The sequence below is a fragment of the Pelodiscus sinensis genome, chromosome 32, assembly GCF_052426305.1.
Source record: "Pelodiscus sinensis isolate ZL-2025 chromosome 32, ASM5242630v1, whole genome shotgun sequence".
In the NCBI taxonomy this organism is placed as follows: Eukaryota; Metazoa; Chordata; order Testudines; family Trionychidae; genus Pelodiscus; species Pelodiscus sinensis.
Window position 1 is genome coordinate 12,291,954 of NC_143083.1, and position 20,298 is coordinate 12,312,251.

General features: G+C 52.1%; 1 protein-coding gene across 2 annotated transcripts in view; it reads left to right on the plus strand.

Annotated features, from left to right (window-relative positions):
- The first annotated feature begins 6,004 nt into the window (after positions 1-6,004).
- SLC25A42 (solute carrier family 25 member 42) overlaps positions 6,005-20,298 on the plus strand; it is a 33,368-nt gene continuing 19,074 nt past the window's right edge. Inside the window, exons 1-2 of one of the 2 annotated variants that reach the window (XM_075902844.2) lie at positions 6,057-6,106; positions 15,890-15,992. The gene's annotated coding sequence lies outside the window, so the exon portion shown is untranslated. Of the gene's footprint in view, positions 6,107-15,889; positions 15,993-20,298 lie in introns of both variants that reach the window. The other variant, XM_075902843.2, reaches the window with a different exon arrangement.

Here is a 20,298-nt window from a genome sequence, read left to right on the forward strand (position 1 = left end):
CTACAGAGAGAAACAGCTGCAGCAGGGTAAGGGGCCTATCTCCAGACTTCTGCTTTAGACCAGATACCAAAAGGATCTTCCGGGGCAAGAGAGGACCCATCTTTCAGGTTAGTGGTTGAAGGGAACTAGGTGCAGTTTTTAAGGCAAGGAACAAATCAAGTGGAACTCGGACTTGTAATCTAGAGCAGGGGTTTGGCAGCTAGGGGCCCTGCGTGCCATTCATCTGCTGCTGACTTGCTGTGTGATGTCATGTAGGTCAGACTGGTGCCGCTCTATACCACAGGGGTAGTGCTACTTCCTTGCTGCATGACAGAGAGACTGAACAGGGCTTTGAGATCATCTGGTGAGAAGTGCTGCTGAAATGCAACAAGGTCATTGAAATGGTCTCTCCAGGGAACACGGGGGTCCCCACCTCCACCTTGCTGTCTCTCTTTGTCTTTGGCACTTTAGGTTCTTCCTTTTCGAGCCTTGAGGTTGTCTGCTGTCCTATTTCATTGCAAGTCTCATGATCTTTGATTTTGATCTTAAAGCCCCAGGTGCCAGAGCCATTGCATCACAAGAGAATTTCAGAGTTTGTAGCCCTCTTGGTTAGAGAGAAAAACTTGAAATCGTACCCTCTGCCGGCCCTGGCATCACTGAATCAAAAAGGTACGTCTACACTGCAACACTATTTCGGGATACCGGGGTATCCTGAAATAGCTATCCTGCGTCTTCACAGCAAGCTTGTTATTTTGAAATATCACAAACTTGCTAATCTGACATCTCTGTGAACCTCTTTCCATGAAGAATAAGGGATGTTTCAGAATAGCAGGTTATTTTGAAATAAGATGCGCAGTTTGAGCTATGCAAATCTTATTTTGAGCGACGGTGTAGTGTGGATGCACCCAAAGGTATTGTTTTAAACCAATCTCATGATTTGGGGTTGCCTGACAGGAGCCCTGTAAGCCTGACCACAAAAAAGCAGATAGTTGTACTCAGAAAGGAGGAAAGCAATTGTACAAACTCCTGAAGCAAACGGGGATCTCTGTTTCCCAACTTTCTGGTTCCTCCTCTCTTTCTAGCTTGGCCAGAGGCAGATTCCTCAACAGTCTAGCCAAAGTACACCTCCCTCATGTCAGAGTTTGCAGCCTAGTGGATTTACCGGAAAGCACCTCCCAGAATGCAAACAAACAAGAGCTGCATGAGCTACCAGCTGCCTGCAGCAGATGCAATGCCTAGTGGGTAGAACATTGGACTAGCGCACAGGAGACATGAGGTCTGCCTTTGGATATATCACTAAAACACATCCTGAAACACTGGTCGCCTATGGAAAGTGCTTTGCGATCTGCAGACACACAGTGCTCTGTAAGAAGCGTTATTTATTGGGATGCTGCCCTCTGAGTCGAGTGTAATTTGCTTCAGCGTCTATACTGCAGCTCCTGCTTCTTTTGTGGCCTTTTAACATGCTTACAAAAAACGCGTAAAAAAATCCAGGTAATGCCCAATGAGCTGGCAAAGAAGCCGAATCATTTGAGTCCTGCATGGATACAAAATGTGTATCTGAATTGGATCTGTGATCTGCAATCCACAAACATGGTCTGTGGATTAGCCACCAATTTGAAATAATGCCCAGAATGACATTGATTCCCTCCATGTTCCTTAGTCCATGTGCCCCGACCACCCAGACCCCTCTATCTAAAGGCTGAGGAAATCAAAGGCTCTGCAGCATGTCCTTTAGGGTTACAAATTGAGCCTGTTGACAAGCCCTAGCTAAGGACCCCCCTATGGCGGGGTAGACAAGACAGCCTCTGTGGGCTGGATTCAGCCCCCCAAGCCTCCTGGCCCCGCCCCTTCTGCTGAGGTCCTACCCCTTCCAGGGTGGCTTGCAACCACTTCAGAAATGTGTGAGTTACCAGTGCTCGGGTCTCATGGTGTGGGGAAGGATCCCTGTCCCTATCTCAATGGGGCGCTCCGATACTGGGCTCCACTGCTGCCCACCTCTGTGAGATTTCCCTTCTCTAGCTTGCTGGGTTGGCTGCAAAATTCCATCTGCACCCACATGTCTCCAGTTGGTGACAGTGAGTATGTGGGGGTAGCAGGCAGGGGGCCCTCCGAGCAACAGGACAAGCTCTGCTGAATCAGCCTAGGTCCCTGAGGAAGTCATAGGAACTGCTGTCCTGAATGGCCCTTCCTGCCCAAGCTTGGACTTCAGATGTTAATAAATGACTCTGTGATCCTAGGCAATAAAGTACACACCAGGGCTGGCCTTCAAGGTCCAGAGACCATCACTGCCTCCTCTGCTCAGATTACTGGAATATTCCACAAACACAACATGTAACCATATTTACAGGAACTGTATCTCTCAGGTACGGGAGCTGGAATATCAGTCCCAATAATCCTGGCTGGAAACCTCTTGCAGATGCAGTTGGAAGCCGTGTTCCTGTTCACTGTTCTTAATTGGAGCTCCACCCCAGGGGTGGCTGCATTTTGGGAGCATGGGAAGTGTTTCCCCTGCAGTTTGTGAGAAGTGCTCGGGGAGCCTTGGAAGTGAAAATCCCTACATATGTCTGTGACGCTGGTTCTGTACAATGTCCCAAAGGAAACCCTGAATTCCAGCCATTATACAGTACTGTAATTTGCTGATTCAGAACTAACTACCAGCTTTGCACAGCCAGCTTTGAAAGTATTTCCTTTCCACATTAAGCCCTTTGTTGTCAGCCCTGACTCTCTCTCCCACACTCACCACTTATCTTAGTTTTTCAGGGCTGGAAAACTAAATTAAACTGCATCTCCCAATGCTCTAGAGCACGGGGGATCAGAGCATGCATTGGAATTGTTTGGCCAACACCCAGGGCACTTTTTGTTTTGTTTTTTGGCCAGGGCAGCGAAACTAGCAGCCTGTTACACTGAGTCTTTCCTCTGGCCTTTCTACATGCTTGGCAAGGACATGAGGCTGGGATTATTATCACTCTTTCACTAATAAACATGCGTCAATGTTATAAACACCTTTTATCCAGAGATCTCTAAGCACTTTACAAAAGTGAGTCAGTGCTATTATCCTCATGGGGAAACTGAGGCATGGAACTGGAAAACTGATTTGCCCAGTGGAACCCAGGAGGCCTAACTCCTAGCCCAATGCTAGCCATAGGACCATGCTTGTACCCTCAGACAGACAGACTACTAAAATGGAAAGCCATTTACCCAGTGAGTCTGGAGCTAAATCCTATTTAGTTCTAGATTGTTGCTTTTATTATTATTTATGTTCAGGCCTGGCAGAATTTGAATTTTATTTTTTATAATTTTGATGGCTGATACAGATTTTTATTGTTAAGCTTTTTTCCAATCATAATTTTCACCTTTGTGGGAAATTATGGGGGGAGGGGGGAGAGTCAGACAATAGAAGGGAGGTCAGACAATTATTTAACGACAATAGACACTGAGATACAAAAGTATAAAGCTTTATAACTGTTGAAACGCAAAGGGCACGTCTGGACTGGCAAGATTTTGCACAAAAGCAGCTGCTTTTGCACAAAATCTTGCCAGCTGTCTAAACTGGCCGCGAGAATTTGCGCAAGAACACTGACAATCTAATGTAAGAGTGTCAGTGTTCTTGCGCAAGAACTCTGACGCTCCCGCTCAGGAAAAAGCCCTCTTGCGCAAAAGGGCCAGTGTAGACAGGGACAGGAATTTTTTGCGTAAGAAAGCCTTGATGGCGAAAATGGCCCCTGGAGCTTTCTTGCGCAAAACCGCATCTATACTGGGCACAGATGCTTTTGCGCAAAAGCAAATATTTTGCGCAAAGGCACTTGCCAATCTAGATGCTCTTTTGCAGAAATACTTTTAACGGAAAAACTTTTCCGGTTAAAAGTATTTCCGCAAAATCATGCCAGTCTATACGCAGGCAAACTGTCAACATCACATATCAAAATATACAAGTGACTATCCTGAAGTCAAACTCAAATCAGCATTTTTCTTACTTTGCCTATCTGTAAATTTCTATTTTCCTCAATGGAAATACTTTTGATTGGTTTGTAGGTGTGCAGTGAAATTGACAATTTCTGACAAAAATCTAAACTAGCCTACTTATGTTGTGTGGCAGTGGTTGAAATCAGGATCCTGTTGTGCTACACACTATGCTGCTGACACAGGGAGAAATAGTCCCTATCTCACAGATCTTGTCTGTTTCTACCTGGACACAAAGTATCTCTCCCCAAAATACAGTATTTAATCCTATCCTGGCTGAATTGTATCTGCCTCTGACACTTTTTTTTTTTACAATGTGGCAGCACTTATACATCTTGTCACTCTGGTAAAGTCTCATGGCCCCTCCCAGTGCTGTTTTGAAGATCTTATTGTGTTAAAAAGACATGGCTAATCCCAAAAAGAATTTGCAATTGCACAAGTCAGCAGCTGATTAGGATTGATTTTCACCTGAGTTCCAGCAGTCTGATATGAGGGAATGACACTGAATGGTGAGTCATGGTGGCCATAAATGAGACAAGATCACGCTGTCCTAAATTCTGCTTCAGCTGAATTTCCTTTGGGGATGGCAGAAAACAAAACATATCAACTGACAGACACTCACATGACAAATATCTATTGAATTAAAGTTACCAGATCCTATCACCCTAGGGCAGAGAGTGTTTTTTTAAATTATGTATCGGAACAGCATGAGGCCAGGACTAGGGACTCTAGGCACCATTGCAAACCAGCTAACTAACACTTCCTAATACTTGAATGCCCCTCTCCTGGAATTAAGCCTGGAGTTATGCCTTTTTGTTTTTGTGTGAGTTATGAAGGATTCGTGTGATATCTGCAGTATACCTCACACTGCAGTGAAGCGCGGAACAGTTAGTGGAATAGGGTGAGCAGAGTACAGCTCAGGGCATGGGGTGCAGCAGAGGGTGGGCTCCAGGGGCAGGGGTAGTGAGCAGGTCACAGGGCGTGGGCACCGTGCTCCATGGGATGGGGCGGGGTTGCCCCATGAGCAGGATGCAGAGCCATGCCTGCAAGGAATAAAGATCCTGTGAGGAGCATGCAGTAACTTAGTCATCCAGTAGCGGATGGCAGTGCCTGGAGCAGTGAGCACTGCAATGTCCACTGCAGTGAGAGGTAGGAAAGCCCAGCACAAGGTGCAGTGAGATGGGCGGTGAGGGCTGGGCAAGGACAGGCAGTGCCTGGTGCAGTGTGGAATGGGGGCCTGGCAGTACCCAGTGTGGGGGTGAGGGGCGGGCAGTACCAGTGCAGGGTGCAGTGGCGGCAGGGGAGAGGGGTAGTAGAGGGTGCAATGGGAAGATGGGGGCAGTGTCTGGTGCAGCAAGGGGCGAGCAATGCACGGTGCAGGGAGGCAGTGGGAGGGGGGGCGGCGTGTGGGGGGGCAGTCCCAAAACGGGGGCGGGCAGCGGGGAGAGGGGGAGAATGCCCAACACAGTGGGGGTGGGGCAGACAGTGCCTGGAGCAGGGGGGGGGGGGCAGTGCCCAGTGCAGTGGGGGTGGGGCAGGCAGTGCCCAGTGGGGGGGGGCAGTGCCCAGTGCAGTGGGGGTGGGGCAGGCAGTGCCCGGAGCGGGGGGGGGGGCAGTGCCCAGTGCAGTGGGGGTGGGGCAGGCAGTGCCCAGAGCGGGGGGGGGGGCAGTGCCCAGTGCAGTGGGGGTGGGGCAGGCAGTGCCCGGAGCGGGGGGGGGGGGGGCGCAGTGCCCAGTGCAGTGGGGGTGGGGCAGGCAGTGCCCAGAGCGGGGGGGGGCGCAGTGCCCAGTGCAGTGGGGGTGGGGCAGGCAGTGCCCAGTGCAGTGGGGGTGGGGCAGGCAGTGCCCGGAGCGGGGGGGGGGGGGCGCAGTGCCCAGTGCAGTGGGGGTGGGGCAGCGAAGGGGGACACTGCCCGCACAGGGAGACGACCGCAGCTTGGCCCCGCCCCTCTGTCCCAGCGCCCCGCCCAGCCATCCGTTTCCCCCTCGTGGATTGGCTGAGGCCGCTGTCCGTCGTTGCGGCTCGGTCCACTCACCGGGCAGTGGGCCGCCCCGCCCCTCGGGCCCGGCGCTGATTGGCGGGCTGGGCCTGGCAGCGCCTACGGCGGCGCGGGGGACCCAAGAGGCCGCGGCAGCAGCGGGACGGCGGCGCGGGGTCGAGGCGGTGAGTGCGGCCCCCTGCCGGGGGAGGGGCGCGCGCCCGAGCCCGCCTGCCCCGCCCCCCGAACGGGGGGGGGGCGGCTCCTTGCTGCCCCGAGCGGGGGGGTCCCTGCACCTGCCCTCCCCGAGCTCCAAGCGGGGGGGTCCCCGGCTGCTCCCCTCCCCCGATACTGCAGCGGGGAGTTCCCGATACCCTCCCTTGCTGGAGGGGAGAGTCCCCGGGCCCCCAGGTCAGCGGAGCCCCTCCGGAGAAAGGGGGTGACGGTCTGGGCCCCCCCATGGGGGCTCAGAGTCCCGGACCGCTTTAGGGGGGCACGGGCAGTTCGTCGTGGGGCATCCTCCTCGCCCCCCCCCCGGGCTGCACAGCCCCCGCCCTGCTGTCAGCCCAGCCCCCCCGCAGCTTATCTGGGGCCTGGAGGCTGCTAAGGGCGGAGAGGGGGAGCTGCACCGTGGGAAGCCCCTTCTGGGGCTCTGCGCTCACCGGGTGCCCCCATTTCCCTGGACTAGCCCTTCCTTTGACTGCCCCTTGGGGGTGCCCTGGGGTCGGGGCGCAAAGCATTAACCGTTTACCGGGGAAGCATCATCCTGACCAGGCGATGCTTATTGGGAAACGGGTTAACCCGCGGTCCGGCTAGGCTTGTTTAACCGGTTCACTTTTTAAACCTAATTGGACGTCCCTTTCGGGGACAGAGCTGGCTTGTGGGTTCGAGGGATCTGGTTGCTGCCTCTCTGAGCCTGGGGCGTGTCCTTCTGGTGCTGGTAAAGCGTCTTCGTTCCCATTTGGGGGACACTTTGCCGTGCTTCCGCCCCTCCCCCCTTACCTCTCTTTTTATCTTCGAGGCAATGATCAGGTGATAAGGTGACTTTTTTTTCAATTTCCTGCCAAATTTGGCAGTAGAAGGGTACAGCTGAGGTATTGCGCACAAACGACGCGTTCTAGCGGCATTGAATGCCACTTTTTAACAAGTGAAAACCAAATCTGAAAATATAATCAGCAGATCTATTCAGCGCTCAGGGTCAGGTTGCTCCATTAAGTTTTTGTAATTAATTGTTTTAAATGAACCATGTGTACCATTATTTTTATGCACAAGTGATTACAAAACTTTTTCTGCGTTTCTTTTTTCTTCATGCGTGTATTTTGAGTTTTCTATTTCATCCACTATATGTAGCTCACAGACATTTACCTCCCCTTCCCCCCACATCACCCTTCTGTTCTGAAATTTGATTTGTCTTTTTCATATGTGTTCTTTTTTTTTTTTTAATTGTATTCTTTGATATATATGGTTGTGACTGTTTTCTTGATCTGAGGAAGTGGGTTTGGCCCACGAAAGCTCATCATCTAATAAACCATCTTGTTAGTCTTTACAGTGCTGCATAGTCCTGTATTTTGCTTCAGCTACACCAGACTAACATGGCTACATTTCTATCAATGTTTTAGAGAGTTTGTCTGTGTTTGATCACGAACACATACTAAATAGTCAGAGCTAGGGCCACCAACTGTGGTCCGCTAGGGCTGTCCTGGCTTTGGTGATTCTGTCTCTTTTCTGTATGGTTTGATGAGAAGCAATCCCATTCCTGGCACAGCCCAACCCATACCTTGCTTTAAGTTATGATAGGAGGAAGCTGCCTACCGAATTTGGTGCTCCTCCCTTTCACTGTTGAGGAGTTCTTGAACAGACAGACACTCTCTAAAATATATAGTAGATTAGATACAGACAGTGGAGCTGACCGCCTCCGCAGGTCCTCGGGCAGGGTGTGTGTGGGATCCATGCTCCCGGAATGGGTAGGGCCAAGGGTGGAAGGAGTGGGACCGAGGACAGGTGACCCTCCTTGCTGTTCAAGTGGGGAGTTCTCCCCTAGTGCTTGTTTTGTCTTGAGAGCACAGCACGGTGTTCCATCAATGATTTTAAAAGTTCGAGGTTCTGGCCTCTGCTGCTGCCCTTTAACTCACCAGACCCCAGGACAGCTGCCCCCTTAAATACTCCCTCCTCTCCCCCCTCCCACCCCGCCTGTAGCCAGGCCTGTGGATTGGAGGGAATCCACAGGCCTGGCTACAGAAATCTTCTGCATCAGGCTTCTGTTCTGTAAATCTGTTAATCTTTAGGCTCTGTTGAAGCCAAATATTCCTGCAGACGTGTTTCCCCGGAACACTAAGCGATTGCATTTTTTTAAGCTGAAGTATATGTGAGAAGAATATGGGGTTTGATATTGTTGCTGAGGGATAGATACAAGAGAGCCAGAAAGTAACACACGCAGTGCTCACTGCACTGCCAACGAGGAGTCCTGTGGCTCCCTAGAGACTAAGGGCTTGGCTATGCGACAGTGAAGATCAGTCATCTGGAGGTCGATCTTCTAGCGCAGTGGTCCCCAATCTTTTGGGGCTGCCGGGCGCCTGGGGGCGGGGCCGCTCACTTTTGCGCGTACGGGGGCGGGGCCACTCACAGGCCACGTGACTGGGGGCGGGGCCAAGCATGCGCCACATGCCCGAGGCCGGCAGCGGCATGTGCAGCGATCCCAGGCAGGGACTGCCCAGGTTCCGCAGGGCCGGGGACGGCAAGGGCATGCGCGGCGCACGTGGGAGTGGGGCCAGGGCACTTCCTCAGAGGCATGTCCATGTCCCGTCCAGGCCCATGCATCTGACAAAGTAGTTTTTACCCACGAAAGCTGAAGCCCAAATACATCTGTTGGTCTTTAAAGCAGGGGTGGAGAACTTGAGGCTCGGAGACAGGATCCGGCCCCCCAAGGCTCAGAGCCCCAACCCAGCATTGGGGAGCCTGCACTGGTGCACTAGCCCCCTCTGTGGGCCTGGAGCACACACAGTCTACTAGGCTGGGCCCCCCTGACCCCCAAAAGGTTCCCCACCCCTGCTGTAAAGTGCCACAAGACTCCATGTTTTTGCAGATACAGATTAACACAGCTGCCCTCTGAGATTTGTCCATAGGGATGTAATAGTGTCGTTGATTATCCGATAAGCAAAAGCTTGTTAGTTAACGCTGTAGACTACATGCATTCCCCCCACCAATACATTTTTTCGCAGGCTGGCCAGCAGTCCCGCTCAGTCCTGGCTTGTGTTGTATACAGGACCTACCCTTGCTGCAGCTCTGCATTTAAAGTGAATTAGGAGCCAGGTGGGCAGGCAGCCCGGCTCAGTTCTGGCTTGCACCGGGTGTGGGAGCTCAGGCTGCGTCTACACTGCAGGCTTATTGAGCAAGAAGCTTTTTGCGGACGAGATCTTCTGCAAAAACTTCTTGCGTGAGAGCGCAGCCACACTACAAAAGCGCATTGCAAAAGAGATGCAGTTTTGTGCAAGAGAGCGTCCAGACTGCATGATGCTGTCTTGCAAGAAAGCTCTGATTGCTAGTCACAGAATAGCCACCGGAGCACCTGTGCTTTTTTCGATTGGCTCTTTTTGCGCAAAACCCCCCTGTTGCCCATCCACACACACCTTTTTGCTCAAGAACTCTTGTGCAAAAAGGAGTTATTCTGTGTACAAAGAGGAATACCTACACCGCAAAAACCTCTGTTCTTTTGATTTACTGTAAATTTACTTGCACAAAAATGCAAAAACATTAGTTTTTGTGCAAAAAACCTGTATTGTAGGCATAGCCTCAGACCCCCATACTAGACAGGGGCTGCAGAGCCTTGAGAGTAGGGCCAGAGCACACTGGCTGCCAGCCTGCCCCCCGGGAACTGTAGAATAGTCGAGTAACCAATAAAAATTCATGAGGTTATTCGATAGTTAATTAACCAATATTTAACATCCCTACTTCCCAGTGCACTGAGTCTTTTTTCCCTTATCCCATTCCAAATTGGGCAGCGTGTTCTTGAGCAAAGGCTCTTTCCCTGGCTCTGCCTGCAAACAGGGCAGTGGGAAAACAGGCTTAAACTAGTCTTAAAGGTGGAACCCAAAAATAATAAAAAACAGAAAAAGATCATGTCAGTTAATCAGTGCTATTTTACAGTCCTGCGCTTCGGCATATGACAGGTACGACACTAACCGTGTAGTAATTGCTGCCATTATATTGCTGGATGTCATAGAGGATTGCTGTCTTGGGTGGTGCTGAGGGTTTAAAGATGTAACGAAACTGCATTCATTAACTTCACTGCCAACAGGAATATGCTAGTCAGCTCCCACAGACATGTGGGCTGAAGTTCATGGTCACTCAAGGCTGCATTCTTACACTTTGCAGTCTCTTAATTTGCAAGGCTTTTTCTGGAGGCTGTTTGCCGGGGGGGTCGGTAAATTTGGAAAGTTTTTGAAACATGCCGCTCCCCCCACCCCCTGAAGTGTGAGGGGAACAAGAGGTCTATGTAGTCAGTGCATGTTACAATATAACTGGGACTTTGTGTACGCTTAAAAGTTTAAAGCGCAGCCGCCTTTGGTAGGGATGTAAAATGTGTAACTGTTGAAATGGTTAACTGAGAAATATCAGCTTAGAATACAAGAATGGCCAGACTGGGTCAGACCAAAGGTCCATTTAGCCTAGTGTCCTGACAGAGGCCAATGTGAGATGCCCCAGAGGGAGTGAACAGACCAGGGAATTAAGGATGTTAAGTATCCGGTAATTGCATAGTCAATGCATTTTGCATCCACTATTCGATTAGTTGATAGGGCACCTCTGAAACCCCCCTCCTCACATTCTTCTGATTTTGGCCTTATTGTCTTGCAGTCTCTCAATAATCAGTCCGTCCTAAGTGGTCCCCTTTTTTTCAGCAGGGAACTGTGTGCATAGAATGGTGGGTCCCTTGGGGCAGAGAGAACCATCGGAAGAAATGTTCCCTCTAACCTTTTCCATCCATGTGCGGATTAAAATTGTATGTGCACCAAGGCATGTGTGATGTGCACCACCAGTAAAAAACAATTGCTGTGGAAGCCCTGCTAATCAGTTGGGCAGCATTTGAATCTCTCCTGAGCGGTTGCACAAATGCACAGCTTACAGGGAACACTGATATGAGGTCTTGCATGGGTGGTGGGTGAAGATAGGGCTGGAGGAAGCAAGCCCCTAGCCCCACCCCTTCTGCCCAGGCTCACCCTCCCCCCTTCCCCAACAGGAGCCAAGCTGCCCCTCCTCCATAGCACCATGGGGAAGTGGAGCGGCATGCTGCTCCAGCCTCTCTGACCCTGAAGCACCAGGGAGGGAGGAGGGTGTGTAGCTCCAGGCTCCCCGAGTGGCATGTGGCCCCAGCTTCCCTGGCCCAGAACACAGGGAAAGGTGGGCGCTTGGGGGGCAGCAACGCTCTGCCCCCTCTGTACGTCCACAGGAGGTGTTCTGGGGGGCAGAGTGTGGGCGGGGCCAGGCTGGCTCTTTGGGAAGGCAATGTCTCCCCCTTGCCTAGCATATCCACCCACCACCCAGCCTGCTTTGCAGCCTCTGTTGCTGCATCTTTATACTGTATTGCTGCAGCTGTTTGCGATGACTGGGTGGGGTTTGCTCATGTAGGCAGGGCCGCCTGGAGGCAAGTGTTTCATACATGTACCGTGTATGTGGACCTAATGGGGTTATGGCTAATACGGAGCCAGCTGGCCAGTGCTGATTTGAAAAGCGTATTGCTACCTCTCAAAGCCGATAACTCTGGGCTTAGTACATACCAGGCCAAAGAAATTTAGGCTTGATCAGTAACATTTTAAAGTGTGGCCACAGCATGAATGCTGGAAGAAAGCTCTCCAAGTGTGAAAGGTGATAGAAATGTAGCCGTGTTAGTCTGGTGTAGCTGAAACAAAATACAGGACTATGTAGCACTTTAAAGACCATCTTGTTAGTCTTTAAAGTGCTACATAGTCCTGTATTTTGTTTCAAGTGTGAAAGGAGTAGCTAACAGTTCGGAGAGCCCGGCTCCCAGTGCTGTAACCTGGTTCACACGAGTGCTTTGCAACGCTGTAACTTGCTGCATTCTGGGGATAGGAGGTATGTGGGGGGGTGTTTTTCACACCCCATGAGCCAGAAAGTTACAGCACTAGAAAATGCCTGTGTAGACTTGGCCTTAGTGTTAGAAAAGGTCCAGTCACCTATTCCTTGGTAATTGTGCTGCTAAATATACCAAGCAAGCAAGCAGCTTTGATCTACAACTCTTACTCATGTAAAAACTGGCACTAATACCTTACTGCTGAGGCAGTGCTGTCCTTCGTCACATTTCTGTAAAAAATAATAATTGTTGCAGTTCTGCAGGGAACAGAAGGTATTCCCTCCCCCCTCCCCCCCCCACCACTTTATACAGTGGATGAGCAGAAAAACAGATGGTGCAACTTTGAGTAAGTTGTTTAACTCCAAAATCCAGGCTGATTCACTGGAGATATATCACTGGAGATATTTAAGAGCAGGTTAGACAGACACCTGTCAGGGATGATCCAAACCAGTGTTTCTCAATCAGTGGTATGAGTACCCTATGGGGTACTCAAGAGAAATCTGGGGGGGGGGGGGTGTACGTCAACACAACTGAAATTTGGAGAAAACTGAATTTTTGTTTGTTTTACAGCGCTTTATTATTTTTGTACTTTTTACACCCAAAAATTTCATTGCCCACCTGGCTATGATTAAGTTGTTTAAACAAATGTGTTGCAATGGTAGAAAATTTTTTGGCGTGTCTGAAAACTGTAGGTACTGGGGGTACTTATAATTTTTTTTGAAAAAGGGGTACTTTATACAAAAAGGTTGAGAAACACTGATCTAGACAGTGCTTGGTCCTGCCGTGAGGGCCGGGGACTGGACTTGATGGCCTCTCGAGGTCCCTTCCAGTTCTATGATTTACTTTACACTTCTGGAGTTTTTTGCCCCAGACCTGCTTTTAATCTGCTGAACCTCGCTGACATGCACAGTAGTCAAAATAGGATGCGCCATTACGTCAAATGTGGGGCCTACCAAGCCGGGTGTATCTTAACAGCATTGTCCAAAGTGCTTTGGAGAGGCAGGGCAGATGCTTACGCTCACAGGTGGCAAGTGAATAAAGATCTGCAATATCATGCTTAAAGCAAACAGAAATCATTGGATCCTTCCAGCCAAAGTTCAGCCCACGAATGCAACGTGAAACCGCGTCACTATTGAGAAATAAGAAAAATGTTTTTGTGAAGGCGTATCTGCTACAGCTCTGGCTTGCTAAAGTAAGAGTGAGTTAATGTGTCATCGTCTTGAGCTTTGACACACTTCAGCAGGGTGGGTTTTAAGGCAGAGGCAACTGTGATCAAAGCTGTAACACTGAAATAGCTCCTGATGAAGAATGCAAGTATTTCATCTAGCAGGGCTTGTATTTCTGTCAGTAACTGTATGGAAAGGGGGAACGCTTTGCTTGTCGCTGTCTTGGGATCTGCTTCTCAAGCAGGCTTACAACCACGGTGTCCTCTAGGCCCTCACGTTTAGACTCTCTGAAGCTTGCAGATTCTTTCTGCAGAGTATCTTTGGGGCGGCCTTTCCCCCAATAAAACGCTTCTTCAGCTGCTCAGCAGCTCAGATTACTGCTACTGTTCTGAATGCTGCCACGGGGGTATTCTCCCAGCTGGTTGCTGCTCCCTTGGCTCCCCTTCTCCATTGGTTCAAGCCACAAGCTGCTCGTCTTGTAGCTCCCTGTCCTCTCTGTCACAATCAAAATGTTGACTCTTGCCTCCAGTCAGCACCATCCCTCTGTTAAATGTTTAAAGTTGGCGCCCTGGTGATTTCTCCCATAGGCCACCCGGACACATTCTAAGCCACTTCTCTGGGAACTGGTCTAAACCTAGATCACTGGAGCCCTAGTCATGAACCAGATAACTGTCAAGTGTAGGCAGAGCTTTTGGGGGCTGACCGGCATGGTCTCACCCTAACAGCTATCAGCCATGCGTCACTCTTGTCACATCTTGCTGGCTTCTGTTCTCCCGCTAAGCCGGGGTCAAGAACCTTTTCTGGGTCGGGGCCCCTGACCTACAAAAAAAAAAATCGGTCGGGGGTTGCCCACCAGAATTCAGGGGGGCCTGGGCTAGTAGATTTTGTGGGCTCCCCCCAGCTCTGGGATGGGACCAAAATTGAGGGGTTCAGTGTGTGGGAGAGGGCTGCTGGGGATGAGGGTTCTGAGCTGGAAGGGGGTGCAGGAGCAAAGTGAGGGTGGATGGTGTGGGCAGGAGGTAGGGTGCAGGAGCAAAGTGGGGGTGTGAGTTGGCAGGAGGGGTGCAGAAGCCGTCTGGGAGTTGGAGAGTCTGGGCAATGCTGAGGGGGAGCCCCAAGCCTCGGGGGCTGGATCAAGTCAAGACGGGATGCACCCGGCCCCTGGGCCTTAGACTTTGCAGGGGGGGGACCTAAGCCATCAGCTCTCATCCCACCAAACCCTGTGCCTCTTTCCCTTCCTGTCTCTGGAACTACTTCCCCTGGGCCCAAGGTCCTCTCTCCAGGCTGGCTTTCTGCTTCCACTTTCCCCTCCTCTGCTCCCACCTAGCTTCATGCTTAATTCACAAACAGAGATTGGATGCTGACAAGAAACACGGGGAACAAATTGAAGACCTGACCCTCCCTTCCCCCCTCTCATTTAGCTCCTTCTAACACACACAAGGTCTCTTAGCTTTTGCCCCCCTTGTGTGGCAGGGGAGTCCTGCGGGGTACGAGGTTTGTTGACTTATGCAGCCCGGGGCAGGCCTCAGAGGTTGTAAAGCTCCTTTGTTGTGTGGTAATGATGCAGGATCTAGTGAGTCAGTGACTCTGGCATTACATCAGCTGGCAGCTCTGTCCTCCCTGGAATCCGCCGCCTGTCACCTTTGATCAGTTTCCTCAACTTCATTCTTGTCTCTACATTTTGGAACATCCGGCGTCTTCTGCAGTGGAGAATTCCCTGCACTAGGGGGGCAGCCAGGGCCCTTGTAAGTCAGGATTGAGGTGGAATGGCTGGAAAATCAACTACAGGTTGGACCTCCCTGGTCTGGCACTGCTGGGGTCTGATGGGTCCCGAACCAGGAATTTTGCTGGACCAGAGGTCAGGGCTCTCCCAGGGCTGCTGGCCTCCCAGCTGGCTTCCCTCCAGGCTGTCTCCCTGCTCTGGCCCACAGCAGCTGCCAGCTGGGCTGTGTTTCTGGCCCCCTGATGGCTACCGGGCTCCGCTGCTGGGCTGGCTGGGTTGACCTCCTGTCCCCCACCGGCTGCTGGGCTGCCTACTCCCAGAGGCTGAGCTCTGCTTCCAGCCACTTGCTGGACTCCCACCTGACAACTGCTGGGGCTCTCTGATCCGACAGCATCGGATGTTGTCAGACCAGAGAGTCCAGGATAAGAGAGGGTCAGCCTGCATTTGCCTGGCCCTAGTGGTGGTTCTATAGTCTATAGAGACTCCCTCACCTTGATGGTCTGTGTGACGGCGCGTTGGGGTTCCCCCGTCTCCTGCACCCCGAAATGGCACAAACAGACTGCACCAGCCGGTGGAATAGAGAAGTTTATTGCCTCTCCAGGATACAGCACAGCACAGATGGAATCTGGTCACAGAGCTGGGCTAGGATGCCTCGGGCCCCCTTGAGTTGGGGGGAGACTGGGCCCCTAAACTCCAGCCCCTCTCCCTAGGCTGTCCCTTCCATGCTCACAGACAGCAACTAACTAACTCTCTTCCCGCCCTGCCCCCAGCCAGGGCAGCATTCACCTTCCTTTGTTCCTCTCCATGGGGGGTGTCTGGCCACTGGTTTGCATAGTGACTCGTCCTGTTTTACTGGGTCGTGGTACCCACGGCAGCTAGTGGGGGTTCCCCCAGAGCCAGCAGCATAGAAACCAGCCAGGTACCCCCACTATGTCACAGTCTGTCTCCAGATTTCCTGCATCAATTAATCCGCTCCCACCCTCCTGTTCAACAGATCGCTGTTTGGGTTGCAGCTAAGAACTAGTCCCCAGTCTTTGGCTATAGACGATATTGTGGAAGAACTCCCAACTTTAGCGAATCCGTTGTGATCTCCAATGGTCAGTGACTTTTCTCTCAGTTCAATCTCAAACCCCGGGCGGAATTTTTTCTTATCTCCTTTCTCATAACACTATTCCAGCCAGCACAATAACTTATCTCTGGCTGCAGGGAAAAACAAACAGCCTATGCCTGTACTTTGGAAATGGGAAAATATGTTGAAGATGTGTTTCTCGGAACAAAGCAATACGTTCATCACTGAAGAGTGCATTCATCCTGTGCCGAAAAAACCATCGGTGCAAACTGATCAAAGGACGAAATTCCATGAACTTTTCAGGACTTGTGTGTCAGGGTCAGGTTTGTACGTCGGACTGTGTTGGAACTGATTCTGCAGTCCAAGTCTGGAGAGTGAGCTCTTTTTCTGATCGGCCTTGACCAATGCGAAAAGCAGCAGGGCTTTCACCTTGCAGGAAGCATTTTAGCCTCTGGATTTTCAGCTGTTCCCACACCGCTTTCTGTCAAGCTCAATTACTCAGTTTATGGTTGACTTCCCTGGCTGACTTGGAATAACTTCAGTTAAGAATTCACTTGTCCGGGAAAATGTGCAGAGTGTTTGTTTTGCAAAGTGAGCTCCCATAAACCAAGATGAGGAGGAAGGGTCATTAGAGAGATGCCGTTCAACAGGAACTACGCTTCAGAGGGGTAGGCGAGTTAGTCTGTTTGGCAAAAACAGCGAGGGTCCTATGGCACCTTAAAAGAGTGGTTCCCAACTGTCGGACCTCTGGTTGATGGGCCACAGCGGCTCTGGGGACCAGGGCTGGGGTACACCGTTCTCGCCCCAGCTTTGGGAGAGGCGTGTCCTGCCCCGCCTCTCAGCCAACCAGCACCAGGCAGGGGCGGGGTCTCCTCCCAGCCTCAGAAAAGCACTTCTCTTTGCGGCCTTCCAGCATTTTGCACAGCTGGAGTTGCATCTCTTAAGCCGACCTTCCTGGTCTAGTGTAGACCAGACCTTAGTGTCTTGCCATGGGGTCTAAATTCCAGTGGGGATTTTTAGAGCAAATGTGTTAGACTGCAAGGCGTCTTCTGTGCTCTGGACACCGGCTCTTCGGCTGTATTCTGACCACAGCAGTAAATGTGAACACTGGAATGACTAGGTCTGCTTTCACGACTATCAGGGTATCGGAGTGCTTAAGAGCAGCCAGGCAGTGCAAAGTCTGCACATGGCATCCGAACAGCAGCATTAGGGAGGGAGTGAATACACATCTGTGCTCTGCCAGGGGATTAAGAGAGGCCCTGTTCTAGCTGCTGTTCTGTCTGTTGTAGCCGTCTTGCGGGCTGACCCAGGAAGGCATGTAGCTGGGTGACAATTTTAGGATTTCATTGAAGTATGTACAGGTGGGATCTCCCTGGTCCGGCATCCTCAGGACCTGAGCGGTCCCGAACCATGGAGTTTGCGGGACCAGGGGAAGGTCGAGGCTTCGCTCCCCCACTGTCCCCAGCCTTTTTTGGGTTGCACAGTGCTGGGAGCACCAGGCCCTGCTGTCTCCAGCCTGGCCCAGGCTACGTTCCCTGCTGCCTCTGGGCTGGACCAGGCTGTGCTCCCCACTGCGCCGGCCTGGGTGAGGCTGCACTCCTGGGCGCTAGCCCCACAGCGTGCAGCCTAGGAGTGGCTGCAGTCCCCTCGGCACCGCTAGCCCCTGAACCTGGCCAGCCTGGGCTCTCTGAACCAGCCATATCCGTGATCCTGCCGGACCCCAAATGTTGCTGGACCAGAGAATCCCGGATTTTAGAGGCTTAACTTGTATCTGATTGATATCCAGTCCAACTACAGTAAAACTCCATTAATCCAGCATCCAATGCTCCGGGACTCCTGATGGTCCGGCACCATCAGGAACCCGGAAGTGCTGGGGCAGCCGGACAGGCTTCCCCCATTCAGCTGCTGCTGAAACTGGCCAGCAGCTGAATCAGGGAAGCCGGAAGCAGAGCAGCTGGGGTGCTGCCAGGTTGGTCTTGTAGCGCTGCCCCTCAGGGCTGCGGGACCAACCCGGTAGCACCCCAGCTGCTCTTGGGGACGCCTGGGGCAGAGCAGCTGGAGTGCTGCCGGGTTGGTCCCGCAGCGCCAAAGGACGGCAGGATCGCAGCTGCTCTGCCCCAGGGGTCCCCGATTCAGCCACTGCTGAAACAGATCAGCGGCTGATTCCAGGAAGCCGGGGGCAGAGCAGCTAGATCAGAGAATCCTGGTTTAGAGAGGTTCAGGTCAGATTATGGGGCTCTAATGCCACATTTAAACACCTACATGTTAGGGATGCGAATGTTTAACCAGTTGACCGGTGAGCCTCACCCTTAATAGGGATGCTGGAGCAACCCCTGCCAGCCCCTCTCCCCCGTCCTTTGGTGCTGCGGGACCAACCCGGCAGCACTCCAGCTGCTCTGCCCCAGGCGTCCCCAAGAGCAGCTGGGGTGCTGCCGGGTTGGTCCCGCAGCCCCGAGGGGCAGCGCTACAAGACCAACCTGGCAGCACCCCAGCTGCTCTGCTCCCGGCTTCCCTGATTCAGCTGCTGGCCAGTTTCAGCAGCAGCTGAATGGGGGAAGCCTGTCCGGCTGCCCCAGCACTTCCGGGTTCCTGATGGTGCTCCCTGGCTTAATCAATTAACCGGATAAGCAATTAAACGGGATATTGCATCCCTAATACACGTCCCGGCGAATGGAATTCTTGTTGTGTTGGTAGGTTGTACCTGTGCGTAACAATCCTCTGGGTTGCATCCCTTCTAGTTCTTTGCAACCTAACTTGCTCTACAACCTAGTTCTAGACCAGGGGCGAGGAACCGTTTTCGGGCCGGGGGCCGCTGACCCACAGAAAAATCAGTCAAAGGCCGCGTACCTGTGAGAAGCCCGACTCCCCTCCCCCCCCATTCCCCTCTCACACCAGAGCCTGGGAGAGGCCCAGACTAGTAGAGTTTGTGTGCGCCAGCCCTGCGCGGGGGGTGGCCTCCCCAGTGTGGGGGGTGGAGATCCCTGAGGCTTGGGGGCTGGATCCACGTAGGCCGGGGTCCGCATCCAGACAATTATGGATCCTTCAGCCTGAGTTCCCTCAACCAGACTCTCTCCTCAAGGGAGGGATTGGCCCATGCTGCCTCGGTTACTGTCGGGTCTTTGTGATCGCTGCCTGTGGCTTGCACTGTTTTCTGCTGAGTTCTTGTGGGGGAGCAGGGAGCAGGGGAAACCATGTCTACGCACAGTGCCTGTGGAAAACCAAGAGTACGCCTCAAAACGGCAGCAGTGTAATAAACTCCAACGTGCGCTTGGTACCATGGTCTTTATCCCCAGGAAAACATCCATCCGCGCCACGGGATGTGACCGTGCTCTCGCCTGTGTCTTTATAGACCCGTGTTTCGTAAACTTTTTAAGACAGAGGAACGCCCAACCATTTTTTTTTATGAGGAACACCAAAGATTTTTTTGTTGAGCCAAAAAAAAAAAAAGATGGAGGTGGGGGGGAAGGGTCGGGGGAGTTATTAGGGGGGCGGGAAAGGGTCAGGGGGCAGCTATTGAGCAAAAAAAAAGCTCTCCATTTTGAATTCTGTTGTTCTCCGCAGTGCACACAGTTTAAAAAACACCGTTCCAGACTCTCTTCCATGCCAGGGTTCCTGTTGCGTGTTGTTCGGGCCGTGCCTTTTCATGCACGTTCTGAATCCTTTGCTTCTGGACAGCCTCTGGAGAGTTTTCCTTTGAAAAGAGCAGCTCCAGGGAGTTGTAAGCCCCGGACGATGCAACGTCCCAGGGCTGTAGCATTTGTCTTCCTGTGATGTGAGCGTACGGGTCCAGCGTCGCTTCCCGATAGTACATCGGTCACTCGTGGTCACAGAGCTCCTCCGTGTCTCACTTTATGTTCGTGTTGCTGCAGCGATGCAGAGATTTTTGGAAGTATTTTATGGCCACGAGGTGATGAACTAGCACAATCCGAATGCTTCGTGGGTGCCTTTCCTAAAACAAACGTAGGCATCGATTTCTCGAATGGACAAGCTGTGGTCCTCCAACTTCCCTATGTATAGAGCAGGGGCAGGGAGCCTTTTTTGGGTGAAGGGTCACTGACCCACAGAAAAATCAGTCGGGGGCTGCACACAAACAAGAAGCCCAAACAAACCAAACCCGCACTGATGCGGCCCCTGATTGAGAAGCAGAAAGACACACCCCACATTCCCCTCGTGCACCAGAGCCTGGGGGGCCCAGGCTAGTAGATTTTGTGTGCCTCAGCCCCATGGGTGTGTGTGTGGGGAGGGGGCAGCTGGAGTGCTGGTGTGGGCTCCCCAGTGTTGGGGAGAGGAGCCCTGAGCCTTGGGCGCTGGATCCAGGGAAGCCAGGGGCCGGA